Below are 23,199 nucleotides of genomic sequence, written 5' to 3'. Positions count from 1 at the left end.
TGGGGTGCACGTGTCTTTTTGAATTATGGTTTTCTCTGGGTATATGCCCAGTAGTGGGATTGCTGGATCATATGATAATTCTATTTTTAGTTTTTTAAGGAACCTCCATACTGTTCTCCATAGTGGCTGTATCAATTTACATTCCCACCAACAGTGCAAGAGGGTTCCCTTTCTTTCCTCACACCCTCTCCAGCATTTGTTGGTTGTAGATTTTCTGATCATGCCCATTCTATCTGGTGTGAGGTGATACCTTATTGTAGTTTTGATTTGCATTTCTCTAATAATTAGTGATGTTGAGCAGCTGTTCATGTGCTTCTTGGCCATCTGTATGTCTTCTTTGGAGAAATATCTATTTAGGTCCTCTGCCCATTTTTGGATTGGGTTGTTTGTCAAAAATCTTACCTGTTTTGAAGTTCATATCATTATACTTACCACCCATCACCCCTTCTTGCTGTCATCTACCCATCTACTGCTGTTTCCTCTCATTCGCTGATGACCTAAGCACCTGGCTGTTTCCCTTTCCAAACTCATAACTGTCTTCACTTCTGCTGTCTTCTACATCCACATGGAGGCCCCAGTTCCTAAAGCACCTCACCTCTGATGGTCTTCTCTTTGACCATGCCTCAGCCGCCTGCTCTCATTGTCATAACCTCTGATTTAGCATTATGAATACTTGCACCCGCTCTGAGACGTCAGCTTCAAGCATCTTACATGTGAACAATGTCTTCTCTTTTTCCAGCTCATCTACTCTGGTATTTCCATTCCAGCATCTTCTTGGCATTATCTGGTTTTCCAATCCATTGGCAATTTCCACACTATCAGTTACACATGCACTTCCCTTTTTGTCCAGCTCATGGTCAAGGTCCATCACTGTAAACTCTCCTTTGCAAAAAGCACCCTTAACGTCCTTGATCCTCTCTTCCTGCTTCTTACTTACCTGGAAAATACTCAAGTTGATTAAGCCCAGCTATCTGCCTGCTCCACACCTCTACCTAAACAGCTAAAGAAACTGCCTGAAGAAAGAACCACGTCCACAACTAGCCTCAATTAAATTCATGGCTACAAGTCTCTAATGGGCAATCCACATTGACCAGCAATACTATTACATTTTCCAGGGTGTTTCAAAACAGCCAATTCAAATCTCCTCTTTTCCCAAACCTGTTTCACCCCATCCTACCTCAACATCATCACACGTCATTGGGAAAGGAGAGCCATGAGATAAGAACTCTATCTTCCCACCACCCGAACCATGACCTATCAGCTCTGTACCCATTCTCTCTGCAGAGCTTCCTTTTACTATGAATGAAATGCTCCTGATCCTAGTGAAGATCAACCTCTTCATCTGTCTCTAAATCTCCCTTCTTGCCTCTTCAAGAATTGTACTCCAACAGTTATCCATAACTCTCTCCTGCCTTCATCAGTTTTTCCTCTCTAGTTAATCATTCTATCATTTCCTCTCTACTTAAACTCATTCTATTACTCTCTGGTTCAAGAAACCCTCCCTTAACCAGTAACTTCTTCCAGGAACTTTTCCACTTCTCAGCTTCTCTTCATGACACAATTACTTGAAAGAGTTGTCTCTAAGCACTGTCTCTACTTCCACAACTCAATCCAATAAGCTTTTAAAAACAGTTTAATGTCTCCTTTTAAAAACATTTTGAATTCTTAACTTCAGGGATACCACACCCTCCTGGTTTCCCTCCTACCCCACTGGCAAGTCCTCCTTCTCTTCTGCATAACACAGTGCTCCAATGGCCCACTTCTCTATCTACACACTCTCCATAGGTAATTCCATCCAGTATCAAATACAACTATATGCCAATAACTTCTAGCTCCATATCTTCAGCCAAAACCCCTCCCAGAATCTCCAGACTCCATTTATCCAATTGTCTAACTGACATCTCCAAAGGAATGTCTAAGAAGCACCTCAAACTTAGCACAGCCCAAACAGAACATTTTACATCTTCCTTCAAGTACATGAATTGCTTCTCTCCCAATTCTCCTCTTCTCAGTTTATGGCCCAGCTGCTCAAGTAAAAAGTGTGAGCCTTTCTCTCAATTCTTGTTTCCTCTCCCCAGAGAATTAATCTATCAGAAAGTTCAGTCAACTCACTTGATTGCAAAAACAAATCCTAAATCCATCCACTTCTTTCCATCTTTAACACCTGCTTGTCCATACAACCATAATTCCTTAGTTGGGCAACTAAAATAGACTCTTAACTGGAGTCCTGCATCCAATCTTCCCTCCCCAACTTGCCACAGTCCAGTCCACTTTGTGTAGCCAGATCAGCCTTTGATAGCACACAGGCTGAATGGGAACAGCAACACTCACAAGGGGACAAAGTTGGTTCTTGGGGCAGAACGGTGAAAAATCTTACATATTATAATGAGCTGTGGTCCTCCAAAGCTCATCTCTACCTAACAAAATCTTATTTTTTATATTTAAGGAATACATTCTTGCTAGGGAAATATTAATTTAAAATTTTAATTAATTAATTTCAACTTAATTTTTCTTCTTGGAAAGACATAATGGGAAAAAAAAAAGTTGAGAGACACTATGTTATAGCAAAACCAAACCATTTCATTTACCAGCACATAATCCTCCAATGGCTTATATAACCTCAGAAAGAAATCTAAATGCCTTATCCTGGCTTGTACAGCTCTATAGGATCTGGCCCTTGCCTACTTTATAAAGATTCTCTTGAATACTATGGTAGATTGAGTAGTGGCAGTGTAAAGATATCCACATCCTAAATCCTGGTACCCATGAGTGTTATCTTACATAACAACCACCAAAAAGAAGACTTTGCAAATGTGATTAAATAAAGGATCTTGAGTGGAGAGATTATCCTGAATCATCAGAGTGAGCCCCAAATGCAATCACATGTATCTTTATAAGAGGGAAGCAAAAGGGAGATATGACACACACAGAAGAGAAGAAGGCAATGTGACCACAGAGGCAAAGACTGGAGTGATGCAGCCAAAACCTGATGAATGCCGGGAGCCACTGGCAGCTGAAAGAAACAAGGAACAGATTCTCCCCTGGAGCCTCAGAAGGGAGCATGGCCTGCCAACACCTTGATTTTGGCCCAGTAATACTGATTTTGGACTTCCAGCCTCCTGAACGAAGAGAGAATATGTTTCTGTTGTTTTAAGCCACCAAGCTTCCGGTTATTTGTTTAACAGCCACAGGAAACTAATACAGATACCTCTGCCTCTCGCGAAGTTCTGGGTTTATTTACCTTCTTCTGCCCGTCAGATTCATCAAGAATACAATTAGGGTTTTGGCACCAGCTGTCTCCTCTGCCTGGAATGCTTTGCTCATCTCTGTACAGCTAGCTTCTGCTCACTCAGGACCCAGCTCAAATGTCAGCTCCTCAGAGAGGCCTTCCCAAACCATCCAAATCCAAAATAATCACAGCTCTCATCAGCTCATACATCTCATCTTTATTTAATCATTATTATTTCTTCCCTGCACCCCCCAGAATGTTGCTAGGGCTCAGGGGAGGCCACCCCAAAATATGTACAATGGTATATTGATTATTTTGGATTCAAGTTCCTTAAGAAATGGTGAATGCAAGAAGGACAGTCTGACTCTCCTTTCTGTCTCCCTGAAAGTAAGAAATAAATCTCTCATGTGAAAGGTACACTCCCTGAATCTGGAAGTAGGACACCCTTCAGGCCAGAGATAGGGAATTTGGGCAGAGATGCCTATATAAACAAACCTGGTTACTTCTTCAAGCCCAAACTCTGGTTAGGTTCCTTACTAATTGAGCACCAAAACCTAAATTTCTTTGTCCTGTCAACTCCTCACAAATTTATTGTTTCTTTGTCTAAAAATATAAAAGCTGCCTGCTTTGGCCACTTCTTATGTCCCATTTCAATGAGACCTCTGAGTGCATGAATTAAAATTTGTTTTTCTCCTGTTAATGTCTTATGTCAATTTTGTTACTAATCCAGCCACAGGAACTCAAGACAGGTAGAGGGGAAATTTTCCCCCTCCCTGACAATGTAAATGCTACAAGAGAAGAGACTGTATCTGTTTTGTACACCACTATAATTTTAATTTGTAGAAAAATGCCCAGCACATATTAGGTGACTGAGGAACTTAACAAATGAGTGGATGCTACAGGTGGGAGAAAGGATGGTGGTGCTCTTCAATGAGAGGAAAAACATCATGAGGGCAGAGAGGGGGATTATGAGTCCTGTCTTGACTGTGGAAATATCCACTGAGTCTGAAATCAAGGAAGAGGTCTGGTTGGGGATGTTGATTTGAAATCATCGAAATCAAAGATATAGATGTACTTGATGGAACAGAGAACATCTACAATGAGAAGACAGTGAACTAAGAACAGACCCTGGGAACTACAACATCAAGGGGAAGAATCTGCAAAGAGACCCATAAGTAGACCCATAAGAAGAATGAAGTGTCATGGTAGCCTGGTGAAAGTTCAATTTCACAAAGGAGGGAATCAGCAGAATCACAGAAATTTCAAGCAATAAGCTCCTATGGATTTGCTGGTCAGGGAGAAACCAATAATCATAAAAAGAACAGATTCATCTAAGGTAGAAGCCAAATTTTCAACAGTTGCGGGGTGAATGGAAGGTAATGAAGTAGAAAAACAACATATAAAATACTTACAGGAAGTGTAGCTTGAAAGAAAGGAGAGAATGAGCATGTAGCTAGAGGGGAGTGAAGAGAGGAGGAATAGTTTTGGGTTTTGGTCTTGTTTGTTATTGTGATGGGAGAATATTGAACATTCTTGTAAATATTTAAAATGCAGGTGAATATGGAGAAACTTCATAGAGTAAGCTAGCTGAAGAAATGGGGGATTTAGAGTATTGGGGAAAGCATAAACTCTGGATAACTCTACCTCTAAGTTGGTAGTTAATGATGGAGTTAATATATTCAGATACAGGGAAGATGTGGAAAGGAGAACAAAATATTAAGATATCAAAATATTGACATGATATCTGTTTTCTCAGTATAACAGGAGGCAAGGACACTGTGAAAGGTACAGCTAACTCTTCACCAAAAACCCATAATCTCTTCCTCTCCCAGCCAGACTAGACTTTCCGATCTCCCCTTGTTGATAGGTGTGACTGCGCACCTGATTTCTGACTGATGCTATGTGAGTGGAACTGTTACATTCACTTCAAGACTAAGTATTTAGAAAGTGGATACGCTTCTTCTCTTTCAGAGAAGGTGAAGACGCTTGAAAACAAAGTCCTAAGGGATGGCAGAATCACAAAATCAAAGGTTCCAGGATGCCTGAGTCATCAATTAGAGGAAAGCCATCCACCAACCAAGACTATGACATGATCAAGAAATAAACATCTGTTGTGTTTGTGCTTTTATCTATTTTCAGATCTTTCTGTTAGAACAGTTTAGTCTGCTCTAACCACTAACGATCATCTTCTGGTAAAGAAACGCACAGTGGGATAAAAGGCTCAAAGAAAATGCGGAAGGTTTGGAAAAACTACGGGGAGAAACAAGAAAAGATGCTGTCTAGAAAGATAAAAGAACTGCCCTGTGGCTAAAGCTAGAGAACATAAATTTGTAGGTGCCTCCAGTTTGCATGATGGTGTTCATTTTCCCACCAGCATTCACAAACCCAGGTGTAGGAGTGGAAAATGCAGATTGATACCAAGTTGCAGGTTGTTCCCACATTCATTAAGACTAAAGAGGATTTTAACAATGTCATGGTTCCTAGAAGTCAAATCAAAAGAAATATTGTTTTTCTCTTTCTGACTTACTTCACTCTGTATGACAGACTCTAGGTCCATCCACATCTCTACAAATGACCCAATTTCATTTCTTTTTATGGCTGAGAAATATTCCATTATATATATGTACCACATCTTCTTTATCCATTCATCTGTCGATGGACATTTAGGTTGTTTCCATATCCTGGCGATTGTAAACAGTGCTGCAATGAACATTGGGGTACATGTGTCTTTTTGAATATTAATGCATCTATGTGCAATCTAGAAAAATGGTACAGATGAACCTATTTGCAGGGCAGGAGTAGAAACACAGACGTAGAGAACAGACATGTGGACACGGTGGGGAAGGGGAGGTTGGGATGAACTGGGAGATTAGGTTTGACATAAATACACTACCATGTGTAAAACAGATAGCTGGTGGGAACCTGCTGTATAGCACAGGGAGCTCAGCTCGGTGCTCTGTGATGATCTAGAGGGGTGGGATGGGCAGGGGGTGGGGAGGGAGGTCCAAGAGGGAGGGGATATATATGTACATATATAGCTGATTCACTTCACTGTACATCAGAAACTAACACAACATTGTAAAGCAATTTTACTCCAATAAAAATAATAAATTAAAAAAATAAAGAAAAACATAGAAAACAAGAAAAAAAAAGGAATATTGTTTCAGGCAGGCATACTGTGCTATGCATTCAATGTCTGAACAAATTCAGCATCACTGGTGGAAACTGTTGACCCACAGCACAACGTATTAGGAAGTGAAATATTAAAAGGCAAAGTTCAATGAGTCAAGCAGGGGAATCCAAAGTAGCAAGAAAAAAAAAAAGGGAGTTTCTGTCATACTGGAACATAACTGTGACTTTGAGTAAGTCACTTATGTTCTTTGGAACTCGGTTTCCTCACTGATATAACAGGGTTCACTGTTGATATATGAAATAATGTGTGCAAAGTGCATAGCACAGGGCCTAGAAAAAGGTGATTGCTCTAAATGTTCTAGATGATACTTATTATTATTTATTATCAATAATAAAAAGCAGCATTGGGTTAGATCTTTAACCCCCTTCCTATTTAAAATTCTGTGAATATATATATTTTTAGATAAATATCCCAGCTACTTAATGGTGGGTTGGGATAGGGGAAAAGGGCAACATAAAGAAAGAGAGAAGTGAAAGGATATTTGTTGTAACAGATCCTATGAGCACAAGCCAGGAGGGAGAAGCAGGGAATGCAGCATCCTCCCAAGTGAATGCCACATCTGGAGAGGCTGAGAGAAAGGACATCCCAAACTCGGGGAAGTAAGAGGAAAAGTTAGGCCAGGTCCAGAGGTGAACAGAACCCACTGACCATGACTGGCTTCTTCTTGCAAGACACGGCAAGAGCAATAAAACACCGCGCACTTTTATGGCTTTAAATTCACACAGTTCTGCCACCTTATTTTAAGGAGGAAGAAACTGACAGGTGCAGAGACTGACCAAGGCCACAGGCAGGTGGCTATAATGTGACTTCAGGGATGCACAGAAGTAAACACTTGCCCACCCCCAAAGCTCCTTCTACTTATCCTACATAAATGGTCCCTAAGGTTTTGTCCCCTTAGAATCCAGAGACCTTTGACATAGCGACAAGCTAATTTTATCAGTCATCTTGTTGTGAATTAATTTTCTTGATTCTTTCTTAAGAGATTGGATTAGGTAGGCAGGTGGGGGAAAAGAGAGAAGTTAGTGAAGAGAAGGGAGCCCTAAGAGCCCTGACAAAGGTGACTCCTTAGCAGATCTTAAATGACCTCCTCATTTGCAGATTCCTCCACTGATTTTCTTCACAGATTGCTTTTATAACTTTGGTTCAAATGCAGCAATTTCCTTTCCTCCTCCTAAAACAAATATCCTTTAGATATAAGAACTGCCAAATGTATAGGGAGAAAGGGAGGCCTGAAAAAAGATAAAGATTCAGTTTAACTGATTATCTGAAATGCATCTGCCTGTGTGTTACCTGCTGTCCAATCACACCCCAACCATTTCTATCACTTATTCTTGGTAATTAAGGGATGAGTGAATTATGAGTCAATCATTCATTCAACAACTATTTACTAGGTGTCCCCACATGCAGGGACTTGGCTGGGCACATGAGGTCTATAAAATTGTAAAAGATCCAGCCCTTGCTCTGCATGATCTTCTGCAGGAAAGGAAATTATGCATGTTTTCAAATAATGACCATACACAGGAGTAAATGAGATACTTATGAGTGGCATAAAAAGAGTAGTTGAAGAGTTTAGGATCGGGCTTCCCTGGTGGCGCAGTGGTTGAGAGTCCGCCTGCCGATGCAGGGCACACGGGTTCGTGTCCCAGTCCGGGAAGATCCCACATGCCGCGGAGCGGCTGGGCCCATGAGCCATGGCCGCTGAGCCTGCGCGTCCGGAGCCTGTGCTCCGCAACGGGAGAGGCCACAACAGTGAGAGGCCCGCTTACCGAAAAAGAGTTTAGGAAATGTACAGAACACTTCTGACTGGGAAGTAAAGCGTCACAAAACTGGTAGCCTGCGGTCAGGACATTCAAGGATTGGTAGGATTTTAAAGAGGTAAAGTAGAAGGAGGAACATTAGCATAGGGGGCAGCAGTAGGAATAAAACAGATCTAACGTAGTCCAGTTCGACTGGATCACGAGGAAGAGAAGGGCAGAAGTTTAATATTGGGGCAAGACCGGAAACGTCCATGAATTCAAAGATAAATATTAAGAATTTAATGCAATAGGGCAGAGTGACCCACGGAAGGGTGGAACAAAGAGTGATATGATCAAAGCAGTTCTGATATTACTGCAGCGAAACAAAACATCCTCTCCTTCTTCAGTTTAAACAAAAGGAAAACGACTTTTGAGAACCTAGTACTCTGAGCCGTACTATTTTCATCACTTTTCAAATATAGGTAGAAATTCATTGTGTTTTATTGAAACTCATAAAATCCCAATGAAAATTTTCCTAAAATGTTTACCTTGAACATCAACTTTTGTTCCTAGTGTGAATAACCAACCAGACTTAGTGGTCACTGGTGCATATGAGGTAAGTAATAAAGCTTTCTAAGCATGTGTCAGCGAGTCATACTCGAAGACCGTGTCATTTGACAGTAGCAGCTTCTAGAAATCTCATTTTCAGAAAACAGCCTCTCTGTTATAATTTGTGGGGTTTGAAGGATATAGGTGGATAATCAAATATGAAATTCCATAGAGGATATATCACTATTTAAAGAATCCGAGGCTAGAAAAATCTAAATGAAAGTCATTGCTCACACTTTAACAGTATCTGACTGCTACAGAATAAAGTACACTAGTAATCATTTCATTTTGCCAGAAAAAGTAAAAGGTATCCCCAAGTAATGCTTTAGAGTTTTGTTAATATGTTTTGTCACAATAAATTTTTACTTAGGAGGGCAACATTTTCTATTAGTTAATTTTTTCCCACTAATTTTAGTGAATTAACAGCACCAGAGCTTGACCTAATTAAAATCAGAAACAATGTTTTGTCTGCTGCACAAATCAGAAACCTTATTTTAAAAGAATCAACAGAAAATTTTCAACTGAAAATGGGAAATAAGAACACAGATACGATATAGGAAGAAATATTTAACCCAAAGAACTAGTAAGAACTGCTAAAAAAAAGGTGAAAATCCTGGGAAACAAGGGGAAAAAAGACTAAAACAAACAAACAAACAAAAATGGTCACATTCACCTCAGGACACAAAATTAGAGTTCTAGACAAACTCTGACCACAGTCATTACCTCAACGTCCTCAGGTATTCAAACCATTAGCTCCTCAGCTTCCTTTTCCTAAAAATGCTCCTGAGATCAATCCCTGGTCAGGTAATACAGGAAGAGGTCAAAAGTTGTTCGACATTTCCTGGCTTGCAGCCACGTTGGCCCTTGTCTTTCTCACTTGCAGTTGAATCTGATCATCTCTCCCCCCCCCTACATTTCTTTCCCCCATCATGTCAACAATTCTAAAACAAGGAAGTATACAACACACCCTTTTATTAGCTTCTTCTTCCTCTATAAAACAACTTCCAAGTTGCCTTCTTATCTCAAAGGTGATGAATCCTGATGGAATTTCCTGAGTATTTTGAAGAGCATCTAAAACCACTTTTATAACACCGTCTAAAATTAGCCAGTTGTGGGGATCCCAAACTTAATGACTAGTAATTTTCCCCAGAAACTTCAGTGAAAACGATATCCTATTATATACAACTGGAGAGAGTAAAAGGCAGGCCATCTGACACTTTGTTTTAAGCAAGGGTGTTAAAAGTGGCAAGAATGAAAAGTTATAATTTTTAACTCCAATCCTGGGCTTTAAAACTTCAGAGGCACAGTGAAAAGTATCACTTAGTTCATGTACAGAATTGTATTGTAAGTTTCTAATATGCTTTTCCATAGAAAGTTTACTTTTGAAAGTATATGATTGTTTGGCTTTTTAATACACTGAAGTACAAAATAGCAAACATTCTTGAAACAAAAATGATCCGCTGTAATCTTCAGGAAACTTTAAGTCTCTCTGTTGCTGAAGTGACATTCTCTTCACCACAAAATTGTCTCCAGCTACTTGAGAGCATGTTAACCTCTCCCTTCCATAACCAGTGGGTGAGGGACTATGCAAGATCTTATGCTGCTCTGTAACTGTTCAACATCTATATGTTTTACCTTGTTAAATGAACTCTAACCTTCTCAAAAGCAGGATAACCATATTTTTCTTTATCTTGTTACTATATAATGCTGCACAAGACTACAGAAAATTTCATTTAAGAAGTCAAGTGTTACAGATATTTGATTCCTAATGCTCTTTCTAAAGTGTTGTTTCTGTACTTAGGACAACCTAGTGAGTCTGGTTGTTGACAAGTAGAAAAAAAAAATCAAGTTCTGGAAAACCTGAGAAGAAACTTCATCACATTAAAAATATAAAGAGGAGAAATTAGATAACGATCTGGAAATTGTTTTCTGTCTCTAATAACCATAGCTGCCACTAACTTCCCCCTTCCCCCTTCCTTCTAGCACACACACCAAATTAACGGGGAAAAAACCTGGATAATTCATTCACAACATGCAAGGGCTAAATTATCCAACTATCTGCATTCTTTCCCCAAGTCTTCCCTTTTTGAATATAAAAAGTAAAATATATAAGAAAGAAGAAAATAATATTTTGAAGTCTACTACCTGAAAGGAACATCACTAGTGATTTTACGTGTTATATCATATATTGTTATCTACATTTTGTCAGTGAGACAACTGAGGCCCAGTGAGGTTGACTAGTTTCCCTAAAGCCAAAATCTCTGGTTTTCTTCCCCCACTACAACCATCTAGAGTTTTTCCCACAGTTTAGTCACTCATTGAGAAAACATTTATCACAAACTAGTCACCACTCTAGATACTGGAAATACGAAAGTGTGTGAGGCAGCCCACGCCCTCTCACAGAATGTACATTCTAGTAATGAAAGCAGAAACTAATAGCAAACGGGATAATTTGAGAGTTATAATTATTCACCAACATGACTTATGTACGATGATAGTCAAATATTTCTAAACATCTCTGAGATTAAATAGTTACAAAAACAAGAGGGGAGGCATTGACGATTGGCCCTCTTGTCAATTACTGAGCTAAGCCATTGAGTCTTTTAATAAATCAGAGGGAGAGAGAGAAGGAAGCAGAGTATTAATGCTGCTCAGAATGTCTATAAAATAAAGTGACTATGTGAGATATCAGAATGGGCAGCTCCAACGATGCTGGTTCTCAAACCCCAAATTCCATCTTTATCCATTATTACTAAGGTACCACTGCATCATTTGACGAGTTGATTCGGAAAAATCAAGGGAGTGTTGTAACTTGACATAATCCCCCTATGAGAAACACAGAAGGATTCCAACATCCTCCTCATCATAAGGTTCCCCAGGCTGCACACGGTATCCGTTGAGCAATGGCCTCCAGCACTCAGCCCATGGCCAGCAAGAACTGTGGCACTCAGAGACTAGAGTGGTCAGTAGCTACCAGGAAGTGCCTGGCCGCCGTGTGGCAGTTCCCATTACCCTCCACACTCCAAAACAAAACTTCACATCTATTAAACTTGGGAACGCATGCAAAATTGTTTTGTTTTAAGCAATGAGGACTCAGTGGAACCTACTTTTCCATCCCATACCTACTTATACAAGTATAAAAGTTGACTAAATTAGTTGTCAGCTATTTCTATAGCTGTCCCCACCCCTTCCCATGATATTTATAAAGTGTTGCATAATTTGGGTTGGCCCCGTTACTAAGAGAACTTGCATGTGTAAACTTTGGAACTCCTGAGGAGGGCAGTTCCCGGAGTGAATGCTCCCCCGCAGAAGATGGAAGGCAGTCTAGAGGTCAAGGGCTCCAGATCAGCCCTTCATTCACAGGGCTATACGTTCCTGCCAAAGCACGCTTCAAGTCCATTTTTGACGCAGAAGTTACTACGTGGGGAGTAGGGTCTGTTTTAAGTTCATCAGGGTACACCTTCCATTTCCTCCTAAAACTGTCACACTCCAGCAGCTAAGATCTCAAAGAAGCCTCAGTCCCCTTCTAGAATCTTTCCCTCCCTTGCTTCAGAAGGGAGCAACAGTCCTTTTCAGACGAGCGGCATCCACAAGCCAAAAGTTTGCAGCAAACTTTCATTTAGACACCAACCCTCACCCCAAAGTCCTGCCACTTAACCAAGGAGGCAAAAGTATTCCACCCCACAGCCCAGCTCCCGGTAAGAATGAGCCCACGTTCTGTCGGTGCGGAAAAATTCTAAATCTTTCCCCAGATTCTGCCACCACCCACCCCAACACCGGACTCCACCCGGCCAGAGAGGGACCACCCGCCTCCCCAGAACCCAGGGGGCGGGGGCACGGGGGTCTCCCGGGAAGCACACACCTTAGATTGATCCTCTCGCGCGAGGGGAGTGAGGGAAGAAGCACCCGTTTCCGCGGGCCTGGGCGGAGTCTCTGCCTCCACCGAATCAGCGCCTCGGTCCGGATACTCGCAGCGAGGCGCGCGTGGATGTCACCCCCCCGAATAAGCAGGGCGACTGTAACCCGACGCACCAGAGCAACCGCGCCCCCGCCTCCCCCGAAACTCGCGCGTCCCGCTCCCCTGCCCGAGGGTCGACCCCAGCGGCGCGACCGCCACATCCAGCCGGATACCTCGGGCCCAGGCTACGCCGACCCAGCGGGGAAGCGCGGAAGTGGAGGCGGGGTACCCGGCCGGGAAGGCGGGGAAGGGTTGCGAACCAGCGGGCAGAGAACGAGCGAGGTCTCCGCCTCCAAATGAACATGACTAGACCGGGGCGCGGGGCCCGCGGGGATGGGCCGCGGCGCGGCGTGTGCGGGGCCCTGGCCCCAGGCCCCAAGTGCTGCCCGCGTCCTCTCCCGGCCTCACTCCAGACCTTCCGCCCCGCCTCGCCAGCCGGCTGGCGGGCCGGGAAGCCTCGGCGGGGCTAGGCCGAGGGAAGACGGCGGAGGTGTCGGATTTCCTCCGCCCTCCCCCTTGTGTGCCGCCCTCGCCACCTGCCCAGGAGAGAGGAGACACTCGTCCGCCTACACGCCGGTGGGGCTGGCTTACCTGATTTCTCGTTACCCGCCCCCGAATCTGGCTTCCCCTATTCGGCAGGCAGGCTTCCCTGGGCCTAGAAACGCGTCTGGGAAGCAGGCGGACCCCTGGGACCCCACCGTCAGAGCCCAAAGCCTTCGTCCGGGCTCCCCCCGCGCGCTCTGGAGGCGTGCCCGGCCGCCTGACCCCTGCCTGAATGTCAGCGAGAAGACCCGCAGGGAAGACCAAGCCCAAGCTTCAGGGGGTGGGATGCTGAGCACGGGCTCCTCGGGCCCAGCCTCGTACAGGTGGGGGGAGGGCAGAGCCCAGGCAGCAGAGCATCAGGCTTCCCAGTTGCACCCCCAGAACCAACCCTGCCCACTGAGCATGCCCAGCTCACTTGCTGGTACTAGAAGTGCTAGGCGAGACCAAGGGGGCCCAAGGAGGACGCAGATAGGGTTCAAATTGACCCATTTCTTTAAGGGCTTTCCTCCGAAGATCTCTGGGAGGTTTAACGTTTCTACCGTGGTATTGGAAAATACCCAGGGAAGGGTTGGAAAGGCCTTCCAAAAAAAGGCAGCCAAATTAGTTTGAAACAAAGTCGCAGGGGTGGGGTTTTTTCAGCCAATTATTTATTGTCACTTACTAATTTCTTTAAATACCAGATAATTATTATAATTGACCCAGAGGAATATGTAGTTTCATTGGGTCCCAAACTCATAGTAACAGGAAACCAGCCTATCCAATGGGTAGTCTATCCAGTGGAACAGCGGGGGATTGGGGCGGGTGTGTGTGTGTGTGTGTGTGTGTGTGTGTGTTAAATGATCAATGCTAGTTTCCCATCCCCACACCAGTTGAATCAGTCGGTGGATGGAACCTGGAAATCTTTATATTTTAAAACTATGGGTCTCAAAGTGTAGCTGGGGGAGCCAGCATCACCAGAGAACCTGATAGACATGCAGATTCTCGGCTTCACCCCAGACTACCTGATTCTTAAACTCTGGGGCCAGGGGCCTAGCTGATTGAACAAGCCCTTCAGGAGATTATGGTGCACACTACAGCTTGGAACCACTGTTGAAACCCTCCCCCCACCCCATGATCCACGTGAGCACCCAGGCAGGGTTGAGAACCCCTCTAATAGACCATTGCTTTCACATTTTTTCAAATCCTAAACATTTGTCTAGAAGAGCAACACGTTGCATAGAAAAGGAATAATCTGGCAGAACTGAGGTGCCAGTCCTGGATTTTCTTCCCAGTAATTCTCCCAGGACAGTTCAGTGCTTGGAAAATGGAGACAACATATTCACTTTTGTACCTAGCACAGTCCCTATAACATAATAGATGTTCTATAATTGTTCATTGATATGAAATGAATGCTCAGGTGAACAATTTGTTCCGAACCCTATTATGTCTGCTGTTTATTTTCCCCACAAGTCCTGGTCACCTTGCTAGCTAACAAGCCATCAGGGATTCAGTTCTCATCAATACCCCATGACCATCCATGATGGTCCAATCCAAGTCAGACCCTGATGGAATAAGACATGGGAAGAGGTAGAGAATTTTGAGGTGAGAAAACTCAGAAGCACTGGACATGTTTTCACTTGCCAAGGCTGGGGCACAAAGCAACCAAAGGAAAGCAGGAGGACCCTAGGCATTGGTGGAATTCAGGAAAGGTATCAAATGAAAAAGGTGTGTAGGGGAGGGGTTAAGAGAGGAGAGATAAGAAAGCTTAACATGCATGATAAGCATACAGCTTACTCTGGATCTTCTTTTTCTAAACAACCCACCTCGGCTCTCCTCTTCCCCATGCTCCATACACATCTAATCTCAACTACAGCCTTGAAAAAAAATTTTTAATTAGAAATCATTGTAAAATAATTACTTCCAATTACTGCATAAAAACATAGCTGATTTGTAGTTATTCAACATAAATTAGGCATCCACTTTTATTCAAGGCAAAAGCGGTAAAAAAATTAACTTTTCAATATATACAATAGATAATTTCAAAATGCAGAGTTTTATGATCCTTCTGCTTTAAGACCGACAGAGACTTACAAAATCAAAACCTATGCTGTATTTACTCCATCAGTATCTTCTAGAAGGAATAAAGTATAAAAATAATTTTTTCCTTTTAGCCTTGAACATGATGCTTTAAAACTTAGGTTACTATTTATGAGTACCTAAAGTAGCTTTCCACCTCTCTATCTCTGCCCCTGGGTCTTGCTTATTATGATAAGAATTCCACTGAAAGAATTTGGTTGCTGATTGAGATATCTAACAGTAATGTAATTTCCCATATGGATAAGCAATTTCTTTTCATTGTTAAGATAATTTTTGGGGGAGGAGGGCAATAATCATTCATTTAGAAATTACTCTTCAAAATTAAGTATTACACTAGATACCCAAGCAATATTAAAAAGAAAAAGTCTTCCCTACACACATACACCTGCTACAGCTTCTCATGGAATTAAAACAAAACCAAACAAACATGTTGAGGGCTAAAAAGGGAGAAAACTGAGTGAGAGTGTAGGAGGGGAAGCACTTATCATAACTAAATTTAAAAGCATGAAGTAATTATTTTAGCAGAAAACAATCTACTGACCCTACCAGTACCTCAGAGAAGTTAAGAGTCTTAAGTGTTTCTCCTTGTCGCCGTAAGCATTACTCAGCATTTGGAATGAAACTATGTTTACTGTCTTTCAGATTGAGGGTGTCAAATAACTTTGGTGCCACCTAACTCTTTTCTCATGTGCCTACGGAAACTTCAGGACTATCCTAGGTTTTCAGGCTCACATGGCTACCGAAATCTGAAAAGCTTTCCCCTTTTCCTTTGTTCCTATGTAAACAAAGCCTAAATTCGCCTGCCATTAATTTATCTTGCTTTTGTAGTGTTGTCAGGTAAATTTGGGTTATTTACTATAGTCTAGTGTAACAATACAAGTGAGAAGTTCTTCCCTTCCCAAGCCTGGAGAGTAGGTTCCCTGACACTTAGACATCTTCAACCCAACTGCTGGGGGTGACCTTTCCCCAAAATGGGGAACCTTCCATTGGTGATTCTATTACTCACCTTTTATGACCATTTACCACCTGCCCAGGGTCAACTGTTTTAGTCCCTGCCCACTTCTAGAGAGGAACACATTTTCCCTGAGTGTTCATTGGTTATCAAAGCTCATAATAAAATTACGGAATGTAAGGATTGAAAGGGGCCATAAATGTTATTAACTCACAGACTTTTGTTTGACAAATGATGAAACCAAGGCCCAGAATTATTAAGTACTTTACCTAAAGTTACAGAGTTAGCCTGACATAGAGCCAAGACTAAAATGAGAAACTGCTTAGTATAGAGACCAGTGTGTGGGCTTCAAATCCATCCTCTTCTAAGTTCTTTAACCTCTAGCCGCTCAGAGCCTCAGTTTCCTCATCAGTGAGAATATATTGAGAATAGCAAACATTCAATACTACTTACTCTATGTCAGGCACTAGTCTTAACAAAGTACTTGTAATCTTTAATACTCTGAATAACTATGAGTTTTTTGGTTTGGCTTTGTTTTTACAAACTGGGAAATTGAGGCACATAATTGTTAAGTAACATGCCCAAGAAAACACAGCTAGCAACAGCCAAACTGGAATTGAATGGGATAATATATGTAAAATGCCTAACATGTAGATTGTCGATAAAAGTATCACCAATGTCATTTCCCTACCCTGAACCCCACACATTCTGACTCATGGTCCAATACTGGGCCAAGACACCTTTGTTCTGAGCTTCGATTGCTGTGTATGCTCACATCTTTCTTCCATTCTATTATTTTAGTACTTTACATAATTTAGGAAGTACTGAATGTTCCTATAATCTTATCCATTGTTAACAACAGTTACAACATTAAGAAGATAACCAAACATTAAACAAAGACTTCAAGTTTACTACTTACAAAAAACAAAACAAAACAAAACAAAAAACCACTAATATGGAGTTTCTAGAAGATTAGCAGCACTGTCCAGAAAAATCTTAAATCCTTGAACAGGACTGGACCAGTACCTTTGGGGCTTGGAGATTAGAGCAGGTCATTTATCATTTAGTGGGCCTCCACCTCCTTGTTACTTGAATTCTTAAAAGCAGAATTATAGACATCTAAAAATATACAACAGAAAATCTTCCTACATCAGTGATTTTCAAAGAGTTAGGATCAAGAAATGAGTAAAAATACAGTATATGATCCTTGAAAAGACGAAATGAAAATACTAACTATATTTTAATAGGTTTAACCCATATCTTAATGGGTTCTTTAAGGTTTATTTCTGCTTTATAAGAATCTGGGAAAGTCTTCTTGAAATAAATTTTTAAGGCATCAATATAAAGTGACACCAGGAAACTTACTTAGATGTAAAGGTCTTGTGGGTAAAGGAAATATGAACTTCCTTGGGCAGGCATCCACTTTGATCTTTGGACAAGGCAGCACTGAAAACAAATGTTGGTGATATAAATTGAGTAATGTTGTCTCTGGAACATAGCCTCCTATTTAATAGCAGGAGGAAGGTTGTGGGCAAGTAGATATGTCCCAAGTAACTCATGCAGAGAACATGAAAAAGTATTAGGTTCTGATGTGGGAGCTGAAACAAAATGGAGGATTGGGTTCTTCAGAGTAACTGTTTATGATTCAGTGAAAGAGGCAAATAAGCCAAGAGTAAACAGCCCAAGAAACTGGAGATTTGTTCAGTTCCATGTCTGAATACCTGTTACATAACCTGGAGATGGCTTCAATCTCAGCAGTAAATGCTTAAAATTAACTTGACTACAGTTTGTAATGTTATAATGTGATTTTTTTTTTGAACAAATGAATCTGAATAGCAAAAAAATAGAGCAACAATAGCAAAGGACAGGGTTTATGCCTGTGCCTGATCAGCTTTAAAATAAGAAGAATGTTGTGTCTTAATTCAGCAGCCTTGAAGCACGTGGGCAATGACCTAATTTCTTCCAAGCCAAGAGGAAAGCCATTTACACACAGGGGTATAGGCCAGAGAGTAACAGGTGCTGTTCCCTCAGCAAATACCTTGGACTCAAAAGGGAATCTCCTTCATTCCTCCTCTATCAGCAAAAGCATCATGCAAAGCCAAAAAATGAACCATGGAAAAGTAGAGAATCTTTGTTCTGTTATCTTTGAGTTACATATTGAAGTTTATTTTTTAAATAGCTCTTTTGGGGGGCATAAAACAAAAGAAGAGAATGGTCCAATCTAACCTTCATCAAAGAGAAATTTGAAAATTTAATGGAAAGTCTATTAACATTCTCTAGACCACACTGTAAATAGATAATCCCATATCCTTCTTGCCTAACTTTCAACCCTGGTCAAGTTTCTGAGAACTAAGACAGCTTGACATGTGATAAAAAGCTAGAAACTGATGTCAGGGCATCTGAAAAAACAATTCTTTTCCTTGTAAATTTAGAGTATGTGTGTTCTAAAAATATCTTTCAATAGTCAAATGTGGAGGAAGGCACTTTTTCCTGAGCATGTGCTCTTCACTATCAAACTGAGCCTCACAGAGTTTTGAAAAAGAGTAAAAGTCCAGCCCTCACAAAGATGGCCTTCCTACAGTGGGTCTCAAAGTGCTGCAGGGTGGAATTCTACCTTTTCCATGACTTTCCTCACCTTAGACACAATTTACATTCTTGCTTTGGAGCTACGTGAAAGCAAATTATCCCCAGGCTTAAGGAGGTAAAGTGAAGACTTAAAAGCTATCCTATTGTAGGCTGAATAGTGGCCTCCCTGGAACCTTTGAAGGTCACCTTATATGGGGGATGGGGAGTATTAACAGATATGATTTAATTAAGGATCCTGAGATGGAGACGTTTTCCTGAATTATCAGGGTGGACCCTAAATGCAGTCACATATAACCTTATAAGAAAGAAGTAATAGGGAGGGTTTACACAGACAGAAGAGTATAAGACAATGTCATCATGTACACAGATTAGAGTAATGCAGACACAAGCCAAGGAATGCCAGCAGCTGGAAGAAGCAAGGAATGGATTCTCCCCCAAATCTTCTGGAGAGAGTGCAGCCCTGCTGACCCTGATTTCAGTCCAGTGATACTAATTTTGGACTTCTGGCCTCAAGAACTGTGGGAGACTATATCTCTTGTTTTAAACCACCAAGTTGGTGGTAATTTGTTACAGCAGCAATAGGAAACTAATACAACTTCCTTCATTTATTTTCCTTTGACACCAACATCAATCTATCTCTGTAGAGCTAGCCCTTCAGTACATCACTGGCATTTGTAGGGTATTCTTCATTCAAGATGCCAAAGCAATTTACAGCCATGTAAATGGGCTCAATTTTCTGCCTTGTGGGACATTCAAGCAATACCAGAAATTTCCAAAATTTGAGAGATGCCTGGACCTTTTTTTCTTTTGAGCTTTCTAATAAGTGATGAAATACCAAAACAAGGTTGAAAAAATTATGGTATAATTTGAATGTTACAGTTAGCCAACTAATGCTTAGCAGAAGGAATATGTTGGTAATTGTCCCTATAGCTTCATTTAGAGATAAGAGCAAAATTTTTAATTTGAGGTCTGTGGTAGATGGATTGACACACCACCCAGATCCTCCTTCAAGCAGAAATTCTTTCACCAGCTGCTGGAAGCATCTCCAGCTGCCAACTCAATGAGAGAGCCGCCTCGTGCAAGGCCATCCCTTTCCTGGACTGGTCCTTACCCTGTGATTGAGTGAAGCAGGGGTATAAAGGCTCAGCTGGATAATGGGCTGTGTATGCTCCAGAACTCCCTTAGGGGGTGAATGAAGCTTTGTTGAGCTTGCATCACAATTCTACTTCTCCCTCTGTCCACTTCTGCTTCTGCACTCTTCTTTTCACAAGTATCCCTAAAAATAACCTGCATGTCATACTCTGTCTCAGTATCTGCTTCCAGAAAACCCAAGCTGCATCAGGGCCTTTCATAAATGGGAAGCCCAGGTAACCAAACCCTTGAGTTCCACATAATTTTAAATTCGTTCTTTCTCCTTTCTCTGATTTATCCACTGGGATTATACATTTCTGTCCAGCTCAAATAAAGAACCATTTCCTAGAGCCAGGAGCCTTTGCAATCTGCTCTACATATCCAAGGGCACCAGGCTTCTCTGAACCACATATAGTGCAGGAGTATGAGTTGCCAAATTTTTCCCCAAACCCTACTTCCTTTCAAGTTTCTCTAACTTATGTGTTTCTAATTTTAGTCAATCAATGGATATTTATTGAGCACCACCTATACACCAGGCACTGTTCTATTGTTCCAGGGATACAGTGGTAGGTGCTCGTATCACATAGTCCAGATTGTAGCATGTGATAGGCTCTAGGTTGACCTTTACATATGCCTTCCAGGCAAGGTAAAATGAATTAATTAGGCTAGATGTAAGACAAGGAGTGGTGGGTCTGGGGCAAATTGGAGAGAGCATACCACAGCTAAAGAGATTGCTCTACCTAAACCTCGTGATCAAACTTTGTGCTACCAGCTAGGACAACAGGTATATGCTTCCTTATGTGATGTAATATGAAGTCTGCATTATCACCTCAGAATTATTTTGGCCCCATATGTTTAACCTAAAATAGTCAAGCCTTTAGATCTGAATCCCAATCCCCAAGATAACTGACCCCTTCAACGAGACAATGCCATAGAAGAAAAGGGGCAAGTGGGGGAGAGCCTGATCTAGAGTAAAAGTGACTTATGTGACATAACTAAATGCAATGCATAGGTTTTAATTGGATCCTGGCTTGAAAGGAAAATGAATCTGAAAGAAACTTTGGGACAATGGGGAAATTTGAATATAGACTGAGTAAAGATGACCTTCGGGAATGATGATTAATTTTTTTCTTCAGCATGATAGTAAGATTGCAGTTCTGTAGGAAACTGTCTTTATTTTTAGAAATGCATGCTAACATATTTAGGGATGAAGTAATATAACCATTTTAAGATGGTTCAGCAAAAATATAAATGTATATAGGTATTTACTTTTATAATAAATATGGAAAAATATTAACTATTGTTGAATCTAGAGGTAGGTGAATAGATATTTATTTGTATTTCTACTCTTCAGTTAGCCTTAAGATTTTCATAATCAAAATCTTGAGAGAAAATAAATGGGGCAGCCTTTACACAGCTCTTGTCCATTGCTGTCATGTAGGAATTAGGCCCACTGTTACTAGATACTCTGAATTTTCAAAAGAAGCCGGAAATCTGGGATTTTTATATAAAATGCTTTTCCCATGTAAGAAAATATTAGCAAGCACATCTAAAAGCAAATCAACAACAGCGACAAAACCTCTGTGCAGGCCTGGTACAATGCATTTTGATGCTGAAGCTCTAGGCTCTAATCAGCATCTCTGATTCAGATCATTTGCACCTTACCACTTTTCCTTACACATTGGCTCTGGCCCTCCATCCCTGATTTTCTTCTTTCTCAACCTGACATCTGGCTAACACAGTCCTTTTCTCACCCTTGCTCTTCTTTTTTCCCAGCTGGCCTCTACTGCTTTGCGGTTTCATTGAGCAGTTGACAGATAATGTGAGAACTAATCAGGCTATGGATTTCTCTGGAGTATCAGATAATTTAGCAAACTGAGAATTGTTTAATAATTATCCTAGGGCACTAAACATTATCCTAATGATCTAAAGTAGTTATTAAACCTTCCCACTTAAGATTATTAAATTGCAACATCTGTCTCCAGGAAGCATTTCTATTGCATGTAATATTTGTAAAACATTTACAACTGCTTTTAGTCATATCTCAGACCCTATGATACACTTATTGTTTTTTTCCTTATTTAATGGCTAAAAACACTAGGCATGGAGACCTAAGGGTAACTTAAGTCCTCTGTAGGAGAAGGTATTAGACCTAGGAAAGCTTCCTGGATGACAGGCTGCTGTTTATCCAACTGCACCACGTTCTCTCCAGGCCTTGTTTGCTTTATTAGCTAATTACCAGACTGCATATTCAACCCAGGTTCCAACTTTATTAAGGGCTATTTACTAGCTAAAATCAATACCGTTTCGATTAGACACCTGGCATTGCTTTTGGTAACTAAGCATTATTTGGGCTTCACTGCTTTTACTCCATCAGGGAGATGGGAAAGTGCTTTGTTTTGATTTTTTACACTTAGTGGCTACTGCTCTTAGCAGTAGGAGATAAAAGGGCAGTTGAGACTTGCTTTGCCAAGGCAAAGACGAGGAACAAACATGTAATATTTACTGCACAAGGAAAGGGGTAAAGAAAAATAGAATGATGAACAGTGATTTTACTATTTTAAAGCTCTTTTTTCATTAGATAAATCTCTTTGGATATATGTCTGGCACACCAAGCACCACATTAGCCCTAAAAATAAAAAGATAAATAAAATACACTCTCCAACTTGCTTAAGTTGGAAAGAAACAAAATTGAAACAATAATAACTATAAAAGAGTGAAAAGAGCAAAAAGTAGATGTGGAGTTGGGTTTTGACATAGCATAAGAAAAGGGAATGATTTATTCTTTCTAGAAAGAAAAATGCCAAAGAAAGCATTTTTGTTGGTGATGATGGTGAAATAAACAAAAAAAGGTTCTTTTTAATATAGGCATTTTATTATGAAAGTACAGTGTTCCCCTTTATCAATGGGGGAACATTCCAAGACCCCAGTGGGTGCCTGAAACCGCAGGTGTTACTGAACCCTATACATACTATGTTTTTTCCTATGCATGCATCCCTATGATAAAGTTGAATTTATAAATTAGGCACAGCAAGAGATTAACAAAAGTAACTAATAATAAAATAGAACCATTATAAAAATATACTGTAATAAAAGTTATGTGAATGTGGTCTCTCTTTCTCAAAATATCTTATTGTACAAATTTAATGCCTTTGCCATCTTAACTAAGCACTTATCATACACTGT

The 23,199-nt window shown here is 41.0% G+C and overlaps 1 protein-coding gene across 3 annotated transcripts in view; it reads right to left on the bottom strand.

The window, feature by feature from the left end:
* GPD2 (glycerol-3-phosphate dehydrogenase 2) overlaps window positions 1–23,199 on the bottom strand; it is a 157,221-nt gene that overhangs the window by 120,653 nt on the left and 13,369 nt on the right. The window contains exon 1 of one of the 3 annotated variants that reach the window (XM_082631150.1): window positions 13,317–13,427. The exons of 1 other annotated variant lie outside the window; for it this stretch is intronic. The gene's annotated coding sequence lies outside the window, so the exon portion shown is untranslated. Of the gene's footprint in view, window positions 1–12,629; window positions 12,755–13,316; window positions 13,428–23,199 lie in introns of those variants that run through there. One more of the 3 variants, XM_082631149.1, reaches the window with a different exon arrangement.

Source organism: Mesoplodon mirus, assembly GCF_964341445.2.
Source record: "Mesoplodon mirus genome assembly, chromosome: 8".
Classification (NCBI taxonomy): Eukaryota; Metazoa; Chordata; class Mammalia; order Artiodactyla; family Ziphiidae; genus Mesoplodon; species Mesoplodon mirus.
The sequence above is the reverse complement of the archived record's forward strand: the minus strand, read 5'-3'. Positions and strand labels throughout refer to the sequence as shown.